This window comes from Cervus canadensis, chromosome 3 (genome assembly GCF_019320065.1).
Source record: "Cervus canadensis isolate Bull #8, Minnesota chromosome 3, ASM1932006v1, whole genome shotgun sequence".
Classification (NCBI taxonomy): domain Eukaryota; kingdom Metazoa; phylum Chordata; class Mammalia; order Artiodactyla; family Cervidae; genus Cervus; species Cervus canadensis.
This window is the reverse complement of record NC_057388.1, coordinates 77,958,771-77,966,029: the sequence shown is the minus strand read 5'-3', so window position 1 is coordinate 77,966,029 and position 7,259 is coordinate 77,958,771.

Here is a 7,259-nt window from a genome sequence, read left to right as displayed (position 1 = left end):
ATCTTTTCAAGTGAGTCAGCTCTTCACATCAGGTGGCCAAAGTATTGGAGTTTCAGCTTCAACTTCAGTCCTTCCAATGAACACTCAGGACTGATCTCCTTTAAGGAGGAGATGGGGGTCTGGAATTCTCAAGGAGGAGGAAAGGACAAATGCTTTTTTTATTTTCCCTCTACATTTTTTAGTCTTAGTCGCATATAACTTTTTTTTTCTTTAAACCCAGAACTGATGATTACACAACAAACAACTCAGTTTAAACTCTGTACTAGGGATTATATAACAACAGTGTATCCTACTAGAGGACAGTTTATCCTTCCTGAAAACCTTCTGACTAATCCTGATATCTTAAAATGTATATTATGGGAGTGGGTCTGGTAGGATCGTTCTATTGTTAAATTCTAATCCTGTTATCCTAAAATGTAAATGGTGGGCGTGGGTCTGGTAAAATTTTCACAAACTTGAGCCATTCTTTTGATTTATTGTAATAATAATTAAAAAGTGTATAACTCCCTTGCTAACACTAGTGGGGGGGCAGTCTTCGTCCCCCTTCTGATGTCTGTGTCAGAAGTTTTCTCTGTCCCTTTCCTTACTTTAATAAAACTCTGCTACACAAAAGCTCTTGAGTGATCAAGCCTGGTCCCTGGTCCAGAAGCTAAATCTTCGGAGATCACGAATCCAACATCATTCACCGTAAGCTATCACTGATAGACTGTATCTTGGAAGATGATGCTAAGTGCGTGATCATATTGGCTTATGACTATAGTTTGCTGTCTGAGTAAAACTATTTCATTTGGGGCAGGACCTATCTTTAAGCAGAGTGTCAGAGAGCTTAAGAGTAGAAGTAGGGTGAGGAGAGAGAGAAAGAAGCAGCAAGTCCATTTTCCTCCTCAAAATTCTCCATCAAATAATTCACCCTTAGCCTGGGTACCAGTGAAGGGGAAAGGAGAGAGATGGAGACAGGCCTGATGATATGTAATGGAAGTTTCACATGAAAATGTACAAATTTGGGAATAAATGCCCCCTTAACAGTACTGTGGGCTTGCCTGGTGGCTCAATGGTAAAGAACCTGCCTGCCAGTCTAGAAGACCCAGGTTTGATCCCTCGGTTGGGAAGATCCCCTGGAGAAGGAAATGGCAACCCACTCCACTACTCTTTCTTGGGAAATCCCATGGGCAATGAAGCCTGGTGGGCTACAGTCCATGGGGTTGCAAAAGAATCTGCCATGACTTAGCAACTAAACAACACACCCCTAACAGTACTATAATTATTTTATATGATCATTTCTCATTCTGCCTCTGTAGACTTCTAGAATCCCAAAGATAATTTTATTTATTTTTGTATTTCCTGTGCCTGGTACAGTGTTTAATAAATAATTGCTTTATGAATGCTTAATCCTGAAGTTGAAATTAAGGCCTTAGATTTTACTGGTACTTGTACCTCAAATTTCTAGATCATAGAGCTTCTAGTACTTTCTAATTCCCAGCAGTCTCTTAACATAATTACATGCATTTTCATCATATTTAGACATTGTCTACAAGTGTTATTTTTTGCCTAATTTTCTTCCCCAAATAGCTGAGACATATCTATTTTTAGTAGTTGAATTTATTTAAATTCAAATAGGACAAAAGCCAGAATCCAGTGTCCTGCTGCAGTGTACACAGCTTGAGAATGATTTCTAAATATTTGCCGGCTTCTGTAAGAAAAAGAGATCTTGTGAGGCATCACTGATATAGGTTGATTGGGACCAGATGGGAATCATATGATGCTAATTTCCAGAATCCTTTTTTACACAGGAAAAGGTTTGATAGGCAGCAGCAGAAAGATGTCCTTCTTGTAGGGGGAACCTATCCCCTAGGCAGCCTGTAGCTGTGTCTGCTCAGTTAAGCTGGGGAATAGTGTGGGCATCTGTAAAGGTGGGGGGAGGCTGAAACAGACCTCAGGAATGGAGTGGGAAGAGCAGAGACCCTGGGATTGGAACTTCAGTGTGTTACTTACATTTCAGAGCTACAGTTCCTTTGTCTCTAAGGGAAGTCAATAACATCCCTTTTGCTGGGCTAGCCATAAGTTCTGAGTGAGGCCACAGGGGGTACCACTGGGGAGCAGACACATTCATTGTCATTTGTATGTCAGGTTAACCTGTATCATGGGAGCATCACCCCACTTCTCTGTCAGCTCTGTGGACACAGAGCTGGAGGCATTTTCTGAGCAAATTTATTTTTCAAAACTTTCTTCTGAGGCATTGTCCATATGTTCTACGCTTAAATTTTTTCTTCATCTGTGAAAATGTAAACACACGTTCAGGCACTTTGACCATATTACAATTACCATATTGTTTATCTTTTTTGCTTGAACACAAGCTGTGAGTTTCAATGCTCATCTGCTCTCCTTGGCTAAGAGGATGACTTCTATGCCACGTAGGAATGGTTGACATTTAAATCTTAGCAGTGACTGTTGGAACACTTCCAGATTAATTTTGGAAAACTGATTGAAATCCAATTTTTTTCCTCTGTAAAGACCCATAAGAAACTGTTAAGAGTGATTACTTTTGGGTGAGAGGGTTGTGAGGGGCAAATGAGCTGTGACGGGCATCCTCTGAGACAAGCTACCTCCTGGGATTCAAACCCTTGTGTTATCTCCTTCTCTCTCTTTTTAAGTCTTTATTGAATTTTTTTTTAAACAATATTGCTTCTGTTTTATATTTTGGTTTTTTTGGCCAAGAGATATGTGGGATCTTAGCTCCAACCAGGGATCAAACACGCACTTCCTGCATTGGAAAGTGAAGTCTTAGCCACTGGACCACCAGGGAATTCCCCTGTTATCCCCTCCTCTTGAATGTAGACTGAACGTATTGACTTACCTCTGGTAAGTACAATTCAGCCAAAGTGATGGATATCACTTCCACGATGAGGTTATAGAAAGACAGTGACTTCCATCTTGGCTGTTTTCTGTTGCTTCCTCTCGTTTGCTCACCGGAGGGGAAGCTGGTGGCTGTGTTGTGGGCTGCCCTATGCATAGCCCATGTGGTAAAGAACTGAGGGCAGCCTGCAGCCAACAGCCCATGAGAACCGAGGCCCTCAGTCCATTGCCTGTAAGGGGCTAAATGTTGTCAGCAACCATGTGAGTGAGTTGGAAGAAGACCTCCCCCCAGCTGAGTGTTTAAGTGAGACTGAAGTCCCGTCAACAGCTTGACCACAGCCCAAAAGATCTAGAGCCAGAGACACCCAGCTAAGCAGCACCTGGATTTCTGACCTGCAGTAACTGAGATAATAAGTGTTTTGTTAAGTTGATGTTTTTGGGGGGTAAATTTGTTACTTGGCAATAGATAACTCATCCAGGAAGAGGGGATGGAAAAGAGCTATAAGCAGCATTTACCTTTTTTTATGCCTTCTCTACTATGATTTTCTATTTGTTTATATACATTATTTGTACTTTGGGGGTTTGTCTGTTTCAATGATGGGAGTTTATTATTCATCTCTCTGGTGAAATATCAGAGTACAGAAAACTTTTAAAAATACTGTCAGCAGGTATTATTTAAGAAGGTAGATTATGGAAAACTGCAAATTAGCTCACTCAACATCAACACTTCTATTGCTTTCCCATATTATAGAAGCTGCTGCTGCTGCTAAGTCACATCAGTCGTGTCCGACTCTCAGCGACCCCATGGACTGCAGCCTACCAGGCTCCTCCCTCCATGGGATTTTCCAGGCAAGAGTACTGGAGCGGGGTGCCATTGCCTTCTCCGTTTATAGAAGCTAGAAATCGATAAAAGAAAAGCAAACCTACATTTTCCAGACTCTCTTGTAGTGGGGAACCAATATGTAACCTAGTATTCACCAAGCACACATACTAATTACATAAAACAGAGAAGAAAGAAATTCACAATGTGAGATGGTGGTAATTTCTGGCAAATTTGTGGGTAGAGCTGCTGATTATTGTACAGTAACTGTGGCAGAGGTTCTGTTGTCTAGAAGCAGATTAGACAATAATCCAAAAGTACCAGTGAGAGGGTGGGGTTGCTATGGAGCTTTTGAAAGAACAGTTTTATAGAATTTGTTGTTGTTCAGTCACTAATCGTGTCCAAGTCTTTGTGATCCCATGCACTGCAGCACGCCAGGCTTCCCTGTCCTTCACTATCTCCCGGAGTTTGCTCCAACTCATGTCCATTGAGTTGGTGATGCCATCCAACCATCTCATCCTCTGTCCCCTCCTTCTCCTCCTGCCCTCAATCTTTCCCAGCATCAGCGTCTTTTCCAGTGAGTCAGCTCTTTGCATCAGGTGGCCAAAGTATTGGAGCTTCAGCATCACTAAATGAATATTAAGGACTGATTTCCTTTAGGATTGACTGGTTTGATCTCCTTGCTGTACAAGTGACCCTGAAGAGCCTTTTCCAGCAATGCAATTTGAAAGCATCAGTTCTTCGGCACTCAACCTTATTTATGGTCCAACTCCTACATCCATACTTGACTACTGGAGAAACCATAGCTTTGACTTTACAGACCTTTGCCAGCAAAGTAATGTCTCTGCTTTTTAATACACTGTCTAGGTGTGTCATAGATTTCCTTTCAAGAAAAGATCTTCTAATTTCATGGCTGCAGTCATCATCTGCAGTGATTTTGGAGCCCCAGAAACTAAAATATATCTGTCACTGCTTCTACTTTTCCCCCAATCTACTTGCCATGAAGTGATGGGACTGGATGTCATGATCTTAGTTTTTTGAATGTTGAGTTTTAAGCCAACTTTTTAGTCTCCTCTTTTACCCTCATCAAGAGGCTCTTTAGCATCTCTTTGCTTTCTGCCATTAGAGTTGTATCATCTGCATATCTGAGATTATTGGTATTTCTCCCAGCAGTCTTGATTCCAGTTTGTGCCTCATCCAGCCCAGCATTTCACATGATGAAATATAAATAAAGCTACATATAAATTAAATAAACTAGGTGACAACATTCAGCCTTGTCATACTCCTTTCCCAATTTTGAACCAGTCAGTTGTTCTATGTCCGGTTCTAAATGTTGCTTCTTGACCTGCATACAGGTTTCTCAGGGGACAGGTAAGGTGTTCTGGTATTCCTATCTCTCTAAGAATTTTCCACAGTTCGTTGTGATCCACAGAGTCAAAAGCTTTCTCATAGCCAGTGAAGCAGAAGTAGATGTTTTTCTGGAATTCCCTTGCTTATCCAATGAATGTTGGCAATTTGATCTCTGGTTACTGTACCTTTTATAAACCCATCTGCAAGTTCTTGGTACACATACTGCTGAAGCCTAGCTTGAAGGATTTTGAGCATACTCTTGCTAGAATGGGAAATGAGCACAGTTGTCTGGTAGTTTGAACATTCTTTGGCATTGCCCTTCTTTGGAATTGGAATGAAAACAGACCTTTTCTAGTCCTGTGGCCACTGCTGAGTTTTCCAAATTTGCTGGCCTATTGAGCACGTCACTTTAACAGTAACATCTTTTAAGATTTGAAATAGCTCAGCTGGAATTCCATCACATCCACTAGCTTTGTTCTTAGTAATGCTTCCTAAGGTGTACTTGACTTCACTGTCCAGGATGTCAAGGTGAGTGACCTAGAGAATAGCAGCGCATTATTCATTTGATGCCATTGTTCCATGTCGGGTGACATCCAACATAAGGATTTAACTGCCTTTACTACTTCTCTCTCCTCTCCCCTACTCCTTCCAAAATTTTGTAATTAAGTTGTGTTTTTCTTTTAGTATCCTAAAAGCTTAAGTAACATAAAGCTTGACTTTCATTGCTTCAATCAGACTTAACCTTCTCATAACACCCCATTAACCTCTGCTCTTCTCTCCACCTTTATTTCCCTTTCTTCCCAGTAAAATATTTTTGAGTGTTAAAAAAAAATGCAGCATTAATAATCACACTGGAACAATAAATGTAATCAAATAAACTTTAGTTCATACCATTTAAATAGTTATATTTCTGCCAGATCTCTCCACTTGACTTGGAAAATATACTTAAAATTTTCTATTGAAAATGTAAGGTCAAAATTAAGTTATATAGTTTTTCTCTCAATAAGTTAAAATACATAGAAAAATATACAATGGAAGTGGACAAAAATGTTAGGATTGGTTATTTCCAGATGGTTAGATAATGGACATTTTTTATGTCCTGTTTTCTCTGCTTTCTATGTTCTCCTAATTTTTTTTCAGTTTTTAAACAAGGATATAAAAGCTGCTGAAAATTTTGAAAAGTAAAACCTTCCTTATAGCCCATATAAATGAACAAAGTTTTAACTCATTGTTCAGAGAACTTTGTCTATTTAGACATCACGTCTTTTCTCTAAATGTCTCACAATTATGAGAAATAGCTAATAGATAGGATTTTGCTGGTGGTCCAGTGACTAAGTCTCCGCACTCCCATTTCAGGGGGCCCGGGTCTGATCCCTGACCAGGGAAGTAGCTCTCACATGCCATAACTAAGACTCGGATCAGCCAAATTAAAAAAAATTTTTTTTTTAAGTAGCTAATAGATCATTTATTTCTGACCATGTTGAAGGAGTGTTATTGGGACCTGCTGCTCACTGCTTACAAAATCAAAACTCAGAAATGTTGATAGAAAGGAAAGCTGCCTTTAATCAGAATGCCAGCAATCGGGGGAAATGGTGGACTCAGTGTTCCCCCCTAAAACAATCTCTGAAGATTCTGCTTGGCATCAAAGTTTTAAAGGGAACAATGGGAGTAATCTCAGTCATTAAGATAGGGGTCAGAGTTGTCGGGTCCCCCAATGACTGAAGGCTCATTGACTTCTTGTGATCTTCCTCTATAGCATTGTAACTTTGTAAAATTTTCCACCAAGCCACAGGGCATGCGGTAATCTTTGTTCCCAATCAGAGATTGAAACTGTGCCCCCTGTAGTTGGAAGCACAGAGTCCCAACCACTGGACTGCCAGGAACGTCCTTGTGATCTTGTTTATACAATTTGATCACACACTTTGTTCATGAGGTTATTGGAGGGGAAGCTAGGGAAGAGATCTGGTCATCTATTACTTATTCATTTCTACATCTTTGAATCTACAGAGAGAAACAACAAGTTAGGCAAAGTGTTGTGTGGTCAAAAGATTTGAAAGATGTGCTTGGGCCAGAGATGAGCAGAGCATAGGGGTGCCTGGTTTAAAAGTTAGGTACAATATAGCTTTGCAGAAGTTACAAGAAAAGGGGCTTCCTGCAAAGGGTGGTTTTCTGCAAAGATCTGCTTATAGGAGAAGTAAAAATACAGTTCTACTCTTTAAGAGCATGTGGCAGGCAA